The sequence below is a fragment of the Camelus dromedarius genome, unplaced genomic scaffold (genome assembly GCF_036321535.1).
Source record: "Camelus dromedarius isolate mCamDro1 unplaced genomic scaffold, mCamDro1.pat HAP1_SCAFFOLD_155, whole genome shotgun sequence".
Classification (NCBI taxonomy): Eukaryota; Metazoa; Chordata; class Mammalia; order Artiodactyla; family Camelidae; genus Camelus; species Camelus dromedarius.
Genome location: NW_026989804.1, coordinates 1,740,839 through 1,757,261, shown reverse-complemented (window position 1 = coordinate 1,757,261; position 16,423 = coordinate 1,740,839).

Genomic DNA, 16,423 nt, shown 5'->3' with positions numbered 1-16,423 from the left:
GGAATTCTGAGTGTGGGGAGGTTCCGTCTTCTGTCTGCAGGACCTTGGATTTCCTTGGAGCCATTCGCGTGTCTTCCCCGAGTGTCTCCCATTGCGGGCTGCCGGGGAAATGCGGGGGTTGGGCTGGAAATGCAGGTAGCATCTAGTGCCTCCCCCTGGACAGGGTAGGCAATTAGCGGACTTCCTCCTGCCAGCGAACTCCTTTGACACCACTCAGCTGCGAGGAGTGCGGACCCAAACTTCCCACACACAGTCAGGCTTGTTCCGGAATAGTGAGTGTGGGGAGGTTCCGTCTTCTGTCTGCAGGACCTTGGATTTCATAGGAGCCATCCGCGTGTTTTCCCCGAGTGTCTCCAATTGCGGGCTTCCGGGGAAAGGCGGGGGTTGGGCTGGAAATGCAGGAAGCATCTAGTGCCTCCCCCTGGACAGGGTAGGCCATTAGCGGACTTCCCCCTGCCGGGGAACACCTTTGACACGTCAACTGCGTGGACGACGGCCCCAAACCTCCCCCACACAGTCAGCCGTGTTCCGGAATTCTGAGTGTGGGGAGGTTCCGTGTTCTGTCTGAGGCACCCGGGATCTCCTAGGAGCCCTTCGCGTGTTTCCCCGAGTGTCTCATATTGCGGGCTGCCGGGGAAATGTGAAGGGTTGGGCTGGAAATGCAGGTAGCATCTATTGCCTCTCCCTGGACAGGGGATTTTGTTAGCGGATTTCCCCTGCCAGGTAACACCTGTGACACCAGTCAGCTGCGTGGACTGCGGCCCCAAACCTCCCCCACACAGTCATGCTTGTTCCGGAATTGTGAGTGTGGGGATGTTCCGTCTTCTGTGTGCAGGACCTTGGATCTGTAGTAGCCATTCGCGTGTCTTCCCCGAGTGTCTCCCAGTGCGGGCTGCCAGGGAAAGGCGGGGGTTGGGCTGGAAATGCAGGTAGCATCTAGTGCCTCCCCCAGATCATAGGAGGTAATTAGCGGACTTCCCCCTGCCAGGGAACACCTGTGACACCAGTCAGCCTCGTAGACGGCGGCCCCATTCCTCCCCGACACAGTCAGCCGTGTTCCGGAATTCTGATTGTGGGGAGGTTCCGTCTTCTGTCTGCAGCACCCCGGATCTCCTAGGAGCCCTTCGCGTGTCTTCCCCGAGTGTCTGACTGTGCGGGCTGCCGGGGAAAGCCTGGGTTTGGGCTGGAAATGAAGGTAGCATCTAGTGCCTCTCCCTGAACAGGGTATTAATTAGCGGTTTTCCCTGCCAGGTAACACCTGTGACACCAGTCAGCTGCGTGGACGGCGGCCCCAAACCTCCCCCACACAGTCAGCCGTGTTCCGGAATTCTGAGTGTGGGGAGGTTCCGTCTTCTGTCTGCAGGACCTTGGATTTCCTAGGAGCCATTCGCGTGTCTTCCCCGAGTGTCTCCCATTGAGGGCTGCCGGGGAAATGCGGGGGTTGGGCTGGAAATGCAGGTAGCATCTAGTGCCTCCCCCTGGACAAGGTAGGGATTTAGCGGAATTCCTCTTGCCAGGGAACTCCTTTGACACAACTCAGCTGCGAGGACGGCGGACCCAAACCTCCCCCACACAGTCAGGCTTGTTCCGGAATTGTGAGTGTGGGGAGGTTCCGTCTTCTGTCTGCAGAACCTTGGATCCCATAGGAGCCATTCACGTGTCTTCCCCGATTGTCTCCCAGTGCGGGCTGCCGGGGAAAGGCGGGGGTTGGGCTGGAAATGCAGGTAGCATCTAGTGCCACCCTCTGGACATGGGAGGTATTTAGCAGAATTACCCCTGCCAGGGAACACCTGTGACACCAGTCAGCCTCGTGGACGGCGGCCCCATTCCTCCCCCACACAGTCAGCCGTGTTCCGGAATTCTGAGTGTGGGGAGGTTCCGTCTTCTGTCTGCAGGACCTTGGATTTCCTAGGAGCCATCCGCGTGTCTTCCCCGTGTGTCTCACATTGCGGGCTGCCGGGGAAAGGTGGGGGTTGGGCTGGAAATGCAGGTAGCATCTATTGCCTCTTCCTGGACAGGGGATTTTGTTAGCGGATTTCCCCTGCCAGGTAACACCTGTGACACCAGTCAGCTGCGTGGACGGCGGCCACAAACCTTCCCCACACAGTCATGCTTGTTCCGGAATTGTGAGTGTGGGGAGGTTCCGTCTTCTGTCTGCAGCACCCCGGATCTCCTAGGAGCACTTCGCGTGTCTTCCCCGAGTGTCTGACTGTGCGGGCTGCCGGGGAAAGCCTGCGTTTGGGCTGGAAATGAAGGTAGCATCTAGTGCCTCTCCCTGAACAGGGTATTAATTAGCGGTTTTCCCTGCCAGGTAACACCTGTGACACCAGTCAGCTGCGTGGAAGGCGGCCCCAAACCTCCCCCACACAGTCAGCCGTGTTCCGGAATTGTGAGTGTGGGGAGGTTCCGTCTTCTGTCTGCAGAACCTTGGATCCCCTAGGAGCCATTCACGTGTCTTCCCCGATTGTCTCCCAGTGCGGGCTGCCGGGGAAATGCGGGGGTTGGGCTGGAAATGCAGGTAGCATCTAGTGCCTCCCTCTGGACATGGGAGGTATTTAGTAGAATTACCCCTGCCAGGGAACACCTGTGACACCAGTCAGCCTCGTGGACGGCGGCCCCATTCCTCCCACACACAGTCAGCCGTGTTCCGGAATTCTGAGTGTGGGGAGGTTCCGTATTCGGTCTGCAGAACCCGGGATCTCCTAGGAGCCCTTCACGTGTCTTCCCCGAGTGTTTCCCATTGCGGGCTGCCGGGGAAAGGCTGGGGTTGGTCTGGAAATGCAGGTAGCATCTAGTGCCTCCCCCTGGACAGGGTAGGGAATTAGCGGAATTCCCCCTGTCAGGGAACTCCTTTGACACCACTCAGCTGTGAGGAGGGCGGACCCAAACCTCCCGCACACTGTCAGGCTTGTTCCAGAATTGTGAGTGTGGGGAGGTTCCGTCTTCTGTCTGCAGGACCTTGGATTTCCTAGGAGCCATCCGCGTGTCTTCCCCGAGTGTCTCCCATTGCGGGCTGCCGGGGAAATGCGGGGGTTGGGCTGGAAATGCAGGTAGCATCTAGTGCCTCTCCCTGAACAGGGTATTAATTAGCGGTTTTCCCTACCAGGTAACACCTGTGACACCAGTCAGCTGCGTGGACGGCGGCCCCAAACCTCCCCCACACAGTCAGCCGTGTTCCGGAATTCTGAGTGTGGGGAGGTTCCGTCTTCTGTCTGCAGGACCTTGGATTTCCTAGGAGCCCTTCGCGTGACATCCCCGAGTGTCTCCCAGTGCGTGCTGCCAGGGAAAGGCGGGGGTTGGGCTGGAAATGCAGGTAGCATCTAGTGCCTCCCCCTGGACATGGGAGGTATTTAGCGGAATTACCCCTGCCAGGGAACACCTGTGACACCAGTCAGCTGAGTGGACTGCGGCCCCAAACCTCCCCCACACAGTCAGCCGTGTTCCGGAATTCTGAGTGTGGGGAGGTTCCGTCTTCTGTCTGCAGCACCCCGGATCTCCTAGGAGCCCTTCGCGTGTCTTCCCCGAGTGTCTGACTGTGCGGGCTGCCGGGGAAAGCCTGGGTTTGGGCTGGAAATGCAGGTAGCATCTAGTGCCTCTCCCTGAACAGGGTATTAATTAGCGGTTTTCCCTGACAGGTAACACCTGTGACACCAGTCAGCTGCGTGGACGGCGGCCCCAAACCTCCCCCACACAGTCAGCCGTGTTCCGGAATTCTGAGTGTGGGGAGGTTCCGTCTTCTGTCTGCAGGACCTTGGATTTCCTAGGAGCCATTCGCGTGTCTTCCCCGAGTGTCTCCCATTGCGGGCTGCCGGGGAAATGCGGGGGTTGGGCTGGAAATGCAGGTAGCATCTAGTGCCTCCCCCTGGACAGGGTAGGGAATTAGCGGAATTCCCCCTGCCAGGGAACTCCTTTGACACCACTCAGCTGCGAGGAGGGCGGACCCAAACCTCCCGAACACTGTCAGGCTTGTTCCGGAATTGTGAGTGTGGGGAGGTTCCGTCTTCTGTCTGCAGGACCTTGGATTTCCTAGGAGCCATCCGCGTGTCTTCCCCGAGTGTCTCCCATTGCGGGCTGCCGGGGAAAGGTGGGGGTTGGGCTGGAAATGCAGGTAGCATCTAGTGCCTCCCTCTGGACATGGGAGGTATTTAGCAGAATTACCCCTGCCAGGGAACACCTGTGACACCAGTCAGCTGAGTGGACGGCGGCCCCAAACCTCCCCCACACAGTCAGCCGTGTTCCGGAATTCTGAGTGTGGGGAGGTTCCGTCTTCTGTCTGCAGCACCCCGGACCTCCTAGGAGCCCTTCGCGTGTCTTCCCCGAGTGTCTGACTGTGCGCTCTGCCGGGGAAAGCCTGGGTTTGGGCTGGAAATGAAGGTAGCATCTAGTGCCTCTCCCTGAACAATGTATTAATTAGCGGTTTTCCCTGCCAGGTAACAGCTGTGACACCAGTCAGCTGCGTGGACGGCGGCCCCATACCTCCCCCACCCAGTCAGCCGTGTTCCGGAATTCTGAGTGTGGGGAGGTTCCGTCTTCTGTCTGCAGGACCTTGGATTTCCTAGGAGCCATTCGCGTGTCTTCCCCGAGTGTCTCCCATTGCGGGCTGCCGGGGAAATGCGGGGGTTGGGCTGGAAATGCAGGTAGCATCTAGTGCCTCCCCCTGGACAGGGTAGGGAATTAGCGGAATTCCCCCTGCCAGGGAACTCCTTTGACACCACTCAGCTGCGAGGAGGGCGGACCCAAACCTCCCCCACACAGTCAGGCTTGATCCGGAATTGTGAGTGTGGGGAGGTTCCGTCTTCTGTCTGCAGAACCTTGGATCCCCTAGGAGCCATTCGCGTGTCTTCCCCGATTGTCTCCCAGTGCGGGCTGCCGGGGAAAGTCGGGGGTTGGGCTGGAAATGCAGATAGCATCTAGTGCCTCCCCCTGATCATAGAAGGTAATTAGCGGACTTCCCCCTGCCAGGGAACACCTGTGACACCAGTCAGCCTCGTGGACGGCAGCCCCATTCCTCCCCCACACAGTCAGCCGTGTTCCGGAATTCTGATTGTGGGGAGGTTCCGTATTCGGTCTGCAGAACCCGGGATCTCCTAGGAGCCCTTCGCGTGCCTTCCCCGTGTGTCTGCCTGTGCGGACTGCCGGGGAAAGGCGGGGGTTGGGCTGGAAATGCAGGTAGCATTTAGTGCCTCTCCATGAACAGGGTATTAATTAGCGGTTTTCCCTGCCAGGTAACACCTGTGACACCAGTCAGCTGCGTGGACGGCGGCCCCAAACCTCCCCCACTCAGTCAGCCGTGTTCCGGAATTCTGAGTGTGGGGAGGTTCCGTCTTCTGTCTGCAGGACCTTGGATTTCCTAGGAGCCATTCGCGTGTCTTCCCTGAGTGTCTCCCATTGCGGGCTGCCGGGGAAATGCGGGGGTTGGGCTGGAAATGCAGGTAGCATCTAGTGCCTCCCCCTGGACAGGGTAGGGAATTAGCGGAATTCCTCTTGCCAGGGAACTCCTTTGACACAACTCAGCTGCGAGGAGGGCGGACCCAAACCTCCCCCACACAGTCAGGCTTGTTCCGGAATTGTGAGTGTGGGGAGGTTCCGTCTTCTGTGTGCAGAACCTTGGATCCCCTAGGAGCCATTCACGTGTCTTCCCCGATTGTCTCCCAGTGCGGGCTGCCGGGGAAAGGCGGGGGTTCGGCTGGAAATGCAGGTAGCATCTAGTGCCTCCCTCTGGACATGGGAGGTATTTAGCAGAATTACCCCTGCCAGGGAACACCTGTGAAACCAGTCAGCCTCGTGGACGGCGGCCCCATTCCTCCACCACACAGTCAGCCGTGTTCCGGAATTCTGAGTGTGTGGAGGTTCCGTATTCGGTCTGCAGAACCCGGGATCTCCTAGGAGCCCTTCACGTGTCTTCCCCGAGTGTTTCCCATTGCGGGCTGCCGGGGAAAGGCTGGGGTTGGTCTGGAAATGCAGGTAGCATCTAGTGCCTCCCCCTGGACAGGGTAGGGAATTAGCGGAATTCCCCCTGCCAGGGAACTCCTTTGACACCACTCAGCTGTGAGGAGGGCGGACCCAAACCTAACGCACACTGTCAGGCTTGTTCCAGAATTGTGAGTGTGGGGAGGTTCCGTCTTCTGTCTGCAGGACCTTGGATTTCCTAGGAGCCATCCGCGTGTCTTCCCCGAGTGTCTCCCATTGCGGGCTGCCGGGGAAAGGTGGGGGTTGGGCTGGAAATGCAGGTAGCATCTAGTGCCTCTCCCTGAACAGGGTATTAATTAGCGGTTTTCCCTGCCAGGTAACACCTGTGACACCAGTCAGCTGCGTGGACGGCGGCCCCAAACCTCCCCCACACAGTCAGACGTGTTCCGGAATTCTGAGTGTGGGGAGGTTCCGTCTTCTGTCTGCAGGACCTTGGATTTCCTAGGAGCCCTTCGCGTGTCTTCCCCGAGTGTCTCCCAGTGCGTGCTGCCAGGGAAAGGCGGGGGTTGGGCTGGAAATGCAGGTAGCATCTAGTGCCTCCCCCTGGACATGGGAGGTATTTAGCGGAATTACCCCTGCCAGGGAACACCTGTGACACCAGTAAGCTGAGTGGACTGCGGCCCCAAACCTCCCCCACACAGTCAGCCGTGTTCCGGAATTCTGAGTGTGGGGAGGTTCCGTCTTCTGTCTGCAGGACCTTGGATTTCCTAGGAGCCCTTCGCGTGTCTTCCCCGAGTGTCTGACTGTGCGGGCTGCCGGGGAAAGCCTGGGTTTGGGCTGGAAATGAAGGTAGCATCTAGTGCCTCTCCCTGAACAGGGTATTAATTAGCGGTTTTCCCTGCCAGGTAACACCTGTGACACCAGTCAGCTGCGTGGACGGCGGCCCCAAACCTCCCCCACACAGTCAGCCGTGTTCCGGAATTCTGAGTGTGGGGAGGTTCCGTCTTCTGTCTGCAGGACCTTGGATTTCCTAGGAGCCATTCGCGTGTCTTCCCCGAGTGTCTCCCATTGAGGGCTGCCGGGGAAATGCGGGGGTTGGGCTGGAAATGCAGGTAGCATCTAGTGCCTCCCCCTGGACAAGGTAGGGATTTAGCGGAATTCCTCTTGCCAGGGAACTCCTTTGACACAACTCAGCTGCGAGGACGGCGGACCCAAACCTCCCCCACACAGTCAGGCTTGTTCCGGAATTGTGAGTGTGGGGAGGTTCCGTCTTCTGTCTGCAGAACCTTGGATCCCATAGGAGCCATTCACGTGTCTTCCCCGATTGTCTCCCAGTGCGGGCTGCCGGGGAAAGGCGGGGGTTGGGCTGGAAATGCAGGTAGCATCTAGTGCCACCCTCTGGACATGGGAGGTATTTAGCAGAATTACCCCTGCCAGGGAACACCTGTGACACCAGTCAGCCTCGTGGACGGCGGCCCCATTCCTCCCCCACACAGTCAGCCGTGTTCCGGAATTCTGAGTGTGGGGAGGTTCCGTCTTCTGTCTGCAGGACCTTGGATTTCCTAGGAGCCATCCGCGTGTCTTCCCCGTGTGTCTCACATTGCGGGCTGCCGGGGAAAGGTGGGGGTTGGGCTGGAAATGCAGGTAGCATCTATTGCCTCTTCCTGGACAGGGGATTTTGTTAGCGGATTTCCCCTGCCAGGTAACACCTGTGACACCAGTCAGCTGCGTGGACGGCGGCCACAAACCTTCCCCACACAGTCATGCTTGTTCCGGAATTGTGAGTGTGGGGAGGTTCCGTCTTCTGTCTGCAGCACCCCGGATCTCCTAGGAGCCCTTCGCGTGTCTTCCCCGAGTGTCTGACTGTGCGGGCTGCCGGGGAAAGCCTGCGTTTGGGCTGGAAATGAAGGTAGCATCTAGTGCCTCTCCCTGAACAGGGTATTAATTAGCGGTTTTCCCTGCCAGGTAACACCTGTGACACCAGTCAGCTGCGTGGAAGGCGGCCCCAAACCTCCCCCACACAGTCAGCCGTGTTCCGGAATTGTGAGTGTGGGGAGGTTCCGTCTTCTGTCTGCAGAACCTTGGATCCCCTAGGAGCCATTCACGTGTCTTCCCCGATTGTCTCCCAGTGCGGGCTGCCGGGGAAATGCGGGGGTTGGGCTGGAAATGCAGGTAGCATCTAGTGCCTCCCTCTGGACATGGGAGGTATTTAGTAGAATTACCCCTGCCAGGGAACACCTGTGACACCAGTCAGCCTCGTGGACGGCGGCCCCATTCCTCCCACACACAGTCAGCCGTGTTCCGGAATTCTGAGTGTGGGGAGGTTCCGTATTCGGTCTGCAGAACCCGGGATCTCCTAGGAGCCCTTCACGTGTCTTCCCCGAGTGTTTCCCATTGCGGGCTGCCGGGGAAAGGCTGGGGTTGGTCTGGAAATGCAGGTAGCATCTAGTGCCTCCCCCTGGACAGGGTAGGGAATTAGCGGAATTCCCCCTGTCAGGGAACTCCTGTGACACCACTCAGCTGTGAGGAGGGCGGACCCAAACCTCCCGCACACTGTCAGGCTTGTTCCAGAATTGTGAGTGTGGGGAGGTTCCGTCTTCTGTCTGCAGGACCTTGGATTTCCTAGGAGCCATCCGCGTGTCTTCCCCGAGTGTCTCCCATTGCGGGCTGCCGGGGAAAGGTGGGGGTTGGGCTGGAAATGCAGGTAGCATCTAGTGCCTCTCCCTGAACAGGGTATTAATTAGCGGTTTTCCCTGCCAGGTAACACCTGTGACACCAGTCAGCTGCGTGGACGGCGGCCCCAAACCTCCCCCACACAGTCAGCCGTGTTCCGGAATTCTGAGTGTGGGGAGGTTCCGTCTTCTGTCTGCAGGACCTTGGATTTCCTAGGAGCCCTTCGCGTGACATCCCCGAGTGTCTCCCAGTGCGTGCTGCCAGGGAAAGGCGGGGGTTGGGCTGGAAATGCAGGTAGCATCTAGTGCCTCCCCCTGGACATGGGAGGTATTTAGCGGAATTACCCCTGCCAGGGAACACCTGTGACACCAGTCAGCTGAGTGGACTGCGGCCCCAAACCTCCCCCACACAGTCAGCCGTGTTCCGGAATTCTGAGTGTGGGGAGGTTCCGTCTTCTGTCTGCAGCACCCCGGATCTCCTAGGAGCCCTTCGCGTGTCTTCCCCGAGTGTCTGACTGTGCGGGCTGCCGGGGAAAGCCTGGGTTTGGGCTGGAAATGCAGGTAGCATCTAGTGCCTCTCCCTGAACAGGGTATTAATTAGCGGTTTTCCCTGACAGGTAACACCTGTGACACCAGTCAGCTGCGTGGACGGCGGCCCCAAACCTCCCCCACACAGTCAGCCGTGTTCCGGAATTCTGAGTGTGGGGAGGTTCCGTCTTCTGTCTGCAGGACCTTGGATTTCCTAGGAGCCATTCGCGTGTCTTCCCCGAGTGTCTCCCATTGCGGGCTGCCGGGGAAATGCGGGGGTTGGGCTGGAAATGCAGGTAGCATCTAGTGCCTCCCCCTGGACAGGGTAGGGAATTAGCGGAATTCCCCCTGCCAGGGAACTCCTTTGACACCACTCAGCTGCGAGGAGGGCGGACCCAAACCTCCCGCACACTGTCAGGCTTGTTCCGGAATTGTGAGTGTGGGGAGGTTCCGTCTTCTGTCTGCAGGACCTTGGATTTCCTAGGAGCCATCCGCGTGTCTTCCCCGAGTGTCTCCCATTGCGGGCTGCCGGGGAAAGGTGGGGGTTGGGCTGGAAATGCAGGTAGCATCTAGTGCCTCCCTCTGGACATGGGAGGTATTTAGCAGAATTACCCCTGCCAGGGAACACCTGTGACACCAGTCAGCTGAGTGGACGGCGGCCCCAAACCTCCCCCACACAGTCAGCCGTGTTCCGGAATTCTGAGTGTGGGGAGGTTCCGTCTTCTGTCTGCAGCACCCCGGATCTCCTAGGAGCCCTTCGCGTGTCTTCCCCGAGTGTCTGACTGTGCGCTCTGCCGGGGAAAGCCTGGGTTTGGGCTGGAAATGAAGGTAGCATCTAGTGCCTCTCCCTGAACAATGTATTAATTAGCGGTTTTCCCTGCCAGGTAACAGCTGTGACACCAGTCAGCTGCGTGGACGGCGGCCCCATACCTCCCCCACCCAGTCAGCCGTGTTCCGGAATTCTGAGTGTGGGGAGGTTCCGTCTTCTGTCTGCAGGACCTTGGATTTCCTAGGAGCCATTCGCGTGTCTTCCCCGAGTGTCTCCCATTGCGGGCTGCCGGGGAAATGCGGGGGTTGGGCTGGAAATGCAGGTAGCATCTAGTGCCTCCCCCTGGACAGGGTAGGGAATTAGCGGAATTCCCCCTGCCAGGGAACTCCTTTGACACCACTCAGCTGCGAGGAGGGCGGACCCAAACCTCCCCCACACAGTCAGGCTTGATCCGGAATTGTGAGTGTGGGGAGGTTCCGTCTTCTGTCTGCAGAACCTTGGATCCCCTAGGAGCCATTCGCGTGTCTTCCCCGATTGTCTCCCAGTGCGGGCTGCCGGGGAAAGTCGGGGGTTGGGCTGGAAATGCAGATAGCATCTAGTGCCTCCCCCTGATCATAGAAGGTAATTAGCGGACTTCCCCCTGCCAGGGAACACCTGTGACACCAGTCAGCCTCGTGGACGGCAGCCCCATTCCTCCCCCACACAGTCAGCCGTGTTCCGGAATTCTGATTGTGGGGAGGTTCCGTATTCGGTCTGCAGAACCCGGGATCTCCTAGGAGCCCTTCGCGTGCCTTCCCCGTGTGTCTGCCTGTGCGGACTGCCGGGGAAAGGCGGGGGTTGGGCTGGAAATGCAGGTAGCATTTAGTGCCTCTCCATGAACAGGGTATTAATTAGCGGTTTTCCCTGCCAGGTAACAGCTGTGACACCAGTCAGCTGCGTGGACGGCGGCCCCAAACCTCCCCCACTCAGTCAGCCGTGTTCCGGAATTCTGAGTGTGGGGAGGTTCCGTCTTCTGTCTGCAGGACCTTGGATTTCCTAGGAGCCATTCGCGTGTCTTCCCTGAGTGTCTCCCATTGCGGGCTGCCGGGGAAATGCGGGGGTTGGGCTGGAAATGCAGGTAGCATCTAGTGCCTCCCCCTGGACAGGGTAGGGAATTAGCGGAATTCCTCTTGCCAGGGAACTCCTTTGACACAACTCAGCTGCGAGGAGGGCGGACCCAAACCTCCCCCACACAGTCAGGCTTGTTCCGGAATTGTGAGTGTGGGGAGGTTCCGTCTTCTGTGTGCAGAACCTTGGATCCCCTAGGAGCCATTCACGTGTCTTCCCCGATTGTCTCCCAGTGCGGGCTGCCGGGGAAAGGCGGGGGTTCGGCTGGAAATGCAGGTAGCATCTAGTGCCTCCCTCTGGACATGGGAGGTATTTAGCACAATTACCCCTGCCAGGGAACACCTGTGAAACCAGTCAGCCTCGTGGACGGCGGCCCCATTCCTCCACCACACAGTCAGCCGTGTTCCGGAATTCTGAGTGTGTGGAGGTTCCGTATTCGGTCTGCAGAACCCGGGATCTCCTAGGAGCCCTTCACGTGTCTTCCCCGAGTGTTTCCCATTGCGGGCTGCCGGGGAAAGGCTGGGGTTGGTCTGGAAATGCAGGTAGCATCTAGTGCCTCCCCCTGGACAGGGTAGGGAATTAGCGGAATTCCCCCTGCCAGGGAACTCCTTTGACACCACTCAGCTGTGAGGAGGGCGGACCCAAACCTCCCGCACACTGTCAGGCTTGTTCCAGAATTGTGAGTGTGGGGAGGTTCCGTCTTCTGTCTGCAGGACCTTGGATTTCCTAGGAGCCATCCGCGTGTCTTCCCCGAGTGTCTCCCATTGCGGGCTGCCGGGGAATGGTGGGGGTTGGGCTGGAAATGCAGGTAGCATCTAGTGCCTCTCCCTGAACAGGGTATTAATTAGCGGTTTTCCCTGCCAGGTAACACCTGTGACACCAGTCAGCTGCGTGGACGGCGGCCCCAAACCTCCCCCACACAGTCAGACGTGTTCCGGAATTCTGAGTGTGGGGAGGTTCCGTCTTCTGTCTGCAGGACCTTGGATTTCCTAGGAGCCCTTCGCGTGTCTTCCCCGAGTGTCTCCCAGTGCGTGCTGCCAGGGAAAGGCGGGGGTTGGGCTGGAAATGCAGGTAGCATCTAGTGCCTCCCCCTGGACATGGGAGGTATTTAGCGGAATTACCCCTGCCAGGGAACACCTGTGACACCAGTAAGCTGAGTGGACTGCGGCCCCAAACCTCCCCCACACAGTCAGCCGTGTTCCGGAATTCTGAGTGTGGGGAGGTTCCGTCTTCTGTCTGCAGCACCCCGGATCTCCTAGGAGCCCTTCGCGTGTCTTCCCCGAGTGTCTGACTGTGCGGGCTGCCGGGGAAAGCCTGGGTTTGGGCTGGAAATGCAGGTAGCATCTAGTGCCTCTCACTGAACAGGGTATTAATTAGCGGTTTTCCCTGGCAGGTAACACCTGTGACACCAGTCAGCTGCGTGGACGGCGGCCCCAAACCTCCCCCACACAGTCAGCCGTGTTCCGGAATTCTGAGTGTGGGGAGGTTCCGTCTTCTGTCTGCAGGACCTTGGATTTCCTAGGAGCCATCCGCGTGTCTTCCCCGAGTGTCTCCCATTGCGGGCTGCCGGGGAAAGGTGGGGGTTGGGCTGGAATTGCAGGTAGCATCTAGTGCCTCTCCCTGAACAGGGTATTAATTAGCGGTTTTCCCTGCCAGGTAACACCTGTGACACCAGTCAGCTGCGTGGACGGCGGCCCCAAACCTCCCCCACACAGTCAGCCGTGTTCCGGAATTCTGAGTGTGGGGAGGTTCCGTCTTCTGTCTGCAGGACCTTGGATTTCCTAGGAGCCCTTCGCGTGTCTTCCCCGAGTGTCTCCCAGTGCGTGCTGCCAGGGAAAGGCGGGGGTTGGGCTGGAAATGCAGGTAGCATCTAGTGCCTCCCCCTGGACATGGGAGGTATTTAGCGGAATTACCCCTGCCAGGGAACACCTGTGACACCAGTCAGCTGCGTGGACGGCGGCCCCAAACCTCCCCCACACAGTCAGCCGTGTTCCGGAATTCTGAGTGTGGGGAGGTTCCGTCTTCTGTCTGCAGGACCTTGGATTTCCTAGGAGCCATCCGCGTGTCTTCCCCGAGTGTCTCCCATTGCGGGCTGCCGGGGAAAGGTGGGGGTTGGGCTGGAATTGCAGGTAGAATCTAGTGCCTCTCCCTGAACAGGGTATTAATTAGCGGTTTTCACTGCCAGGTAACACCTGTGACACCAGTCAGCTGCGTGGAGGGCGGCCCCAAACCTCCCCCACACAGTCAGCCGTGTTCCGGAATTGTGAGTGTGGGGAGGTTCCGTCTTCTGTCTGCAGGACCTTGGATCCCCTAGGAGCCATTCACGTGTCTTCCCCGATTGTTTCCCAGTGCGGGCTTCCGGGGAAAGGCGGGGGTTGGGCTGGAAATGCAGGAAGCATCTAGGGCCTCCCCCTGGACAGGGTAGGCAATTAGCGGACTTCCCCCTGCCGGGGAACACCTTTGACACCAGTCAACTGCGTGGACGACGGCCCCAAACCTCCCCCACACAGTCAGCCGTGTTCCGGAATTCTGAGTGTGGGGAGGTTCCGTGTTCTGTCTGAGGCACCCGGGATCTCCTAGGAGCCCTTCGCGTGTTTCCCCGAGTGTCTCACATTGCGGGCTGCCAGGGAAATGTGAAGGGTTGGGCTGGAAATGCAGGTAGCATCTATTGCCTCTCCCTGGACAGGAGATTTTGTTAGCGGATTTCCCCTGACAGGTAACACCTGTGACACCAGTCAGCTGCGTGGACGGCGGCCCCAAACCTCCCCCACACAGTCATGCTTGTTCCGGAATTGTGAGTGTGGGGAGGTTCCGTCTTCTGTGTGCAGGACCTTGGATCTGTAGTAGCCATTCGCGTGTCTTCCCCGAGTGTCTCCCAGTGCGGGCTGCCAGGGAAAGGCGGGGGTTGGGCTGGAAATGCAGGTAGCATCTAGTGCCTCCCTCTGGACATGGGAGGTATTTAGCAGAATTACCCCTGCCAGGGAACACCTGTGACACCAGTCAGCCTCGTGGACGGCGGCCCCATTCCTCCCCCACACAGTCAGCCGTGTTCCGGAATTCTGACTGTGGGGAGGTTCCGTATTCGGTCTGCAGAACCCGGGATCTCCTAGGAGCCCTTCACGTGTCTTCCCCGAGTGTTTCCCATTGCGGGCTGCCGGGGAAAGGCTGGGGTTGGTCTGGAAATGCAGGTAGCATCTAGTGCCTCCCCCTGGACAGGGTAGGGAATTAGCGGAATTCCCCCTGCCAGGGAACTCCTTTGACACCACTCAGCTTTGAGGAGGGCGGACCCAAACCTCCCGCACACTGTCAGGCTTGTTCCAGAATTGTGAGTGTGGGGAGGTTCCGTCTTCTGTCTGCAGGACCTTCGATTTCCTAGGAGCCATCCGCGTGTCTTCCCCGAGTGTCTCACATTGCGGGCTGCCGGGGAAAGGTGGTGGTTGGGCTGGAAATGCAGGTAGCATCTTTTGCCTCTCCCTGGACAGGGGATTTTGTTAGCGGATTTCCCCTGCCAGGTAACACCTGTGACACCAGTCAGCTGCGTGGACGGCGGCCCCAAACCTCCCCCACACAGTCATGCTTGTTCCGGAATTGTGAGTGTGGGGAGGTTCCGTCTTCTGTGTGCAGGACCTTGGATCTGTAGTAGCCATTCGCGTGTCTTCCCCGAGTGTATCCCAGTGCGGGCTGCCAGGGAAAGGCGGGGGTTGGACTGGAAATGCAGGTAGCATCTAGTGCCTCCCTCTGGACATGGGAGGTATTTAGCAGAATTACCCCTGCCAGGGAACACCTGTGACACCAGTCAGCTGAGTGGACGGCGGCCCCAAACCTCCCCACACATTCAGCCGTGTTGCGGAATTCTGAGTGTGGGGAGGTTCCGTCTTCTGTCTGCAGCACCCCGGATCTCCTAGGAGCCCTTCGCGTGTCTTCCCCGAGTGTCTGACTGTGCGGGCTGCCGGGGAAAGCCTGCGTTTGGGCTGGAAATGAAGGTAGCATCTAGTGCCTCTCCCTGAACAGGGTATTAATTAGCGGTTTTCCCTGCCAGGTAACACCTGTGATACCAGTCAGCTGCGTGGACGGCGGCCCCAAACCTCCCCCACACAGTCAGCCGTGTTCCGGAATTCTGAGTGTGGGGAGGTTCCGTCTTCTGTCTACAGGACCTTGGATTTCCTAGGAGCCATTCGCGTGTCTTCCCCGAGTGTATCCCATTGCGGGCTGCCGGGGAAATGCGGGGGTTGGGCTGGAAATGCAGGTAGCATCTAGTGCCTCCCCCTGGACAGGGTAGGGAATTAGCGGAATTCCTCTTGCCAGGGAACTCCTTTGACACAACTCAGCTGCGAGGAGGGCGGACCCAAACCTCCCCCACACAGTCAGGCTTGTTCCGGAATTGTGAGTGTGGGGAGGTTCCGTCTTCTGTCTGCAGAACCTTGTATCCCCTAGGAGCCATTCACGTGTCTTCCCCGATTGTCTCCCAGTGCGGGCTGCCGGGGAAAGGCGGGGGTTGGGCTGGAAATGCAGGTAGCATCTAGTGCCTCCCCCTGGACAGGGTAGGGAATTAGCGGAATTCCCCCTGCCAGGGAACTCCTTTGACACCACTCAGCTTTGAGGAGGGCGGACCCAAACCTCCCGCACACTGTCAGGCTTGTTCCAGAATTGTGAGTGTGGGGAGGTTCCGTCTTCTGTCTGCAGGACCTTGGATTTCCTAGGAGCCATCCGCGTGTCTTCCCCGAGTGTCTCCCATTGCGGGCTGCCGGGGAAAGGTGGGGGTTGGGCTGGAAATGCAGGTAGCATCTAGTGCCTCTCCCTGAACAGGGTATTAATTAGCGGTTTTCCCTGCCAGGTAACACCTGTGACACCAGTCAGCTGCGTGGACGGCGGCCCCATACCTCCCCCACACAGTCAGCCGTGTTCCGGAATTCTGAGTGTGGGGAGGTTCCGTCTTCTGTCTGCAGGACCTTGGATTTCCTAGGAGCCATTCGCGTGTCTTCCCCGAGTGTCTCCCATTGCGGGCTGCCGGGGAAATGCGGGGGTTGGGCTGGAAATGCAGGTAGCATCTAGTGCCTCCCCCTGGACAGGGTAGGGAATTAGCGGAATTCCCCCTGCCAGGGAACTCCTTTGACACCACTCAGCTGCGAGGAGGGCGGACCCAAACCTCCCGCACACTGTCAGGCTTGTTCCGGAATTGTGAGTGTGGGGAGGTTCCGTCTTCTGTCTGCAGGACCTTGGATTTCCTAGGAGCCATCCGCGTGTCTTCCCCGAGTGTCTCCCATTGCGGGCTGCAGGGGAAAGGTGGGGGTTGGGCTGGAAATGCAGGTAGCATCTAGTGCCTCCCTCTGGACATGGGAGGTATTTAGCAGAATTACCCCTGCCAGGGAACACCTGTGACACCAGTCAGCTGAGTGGACGGCGGCCCCAAACCTCCCCCACACAGTCAGCCGTGTTC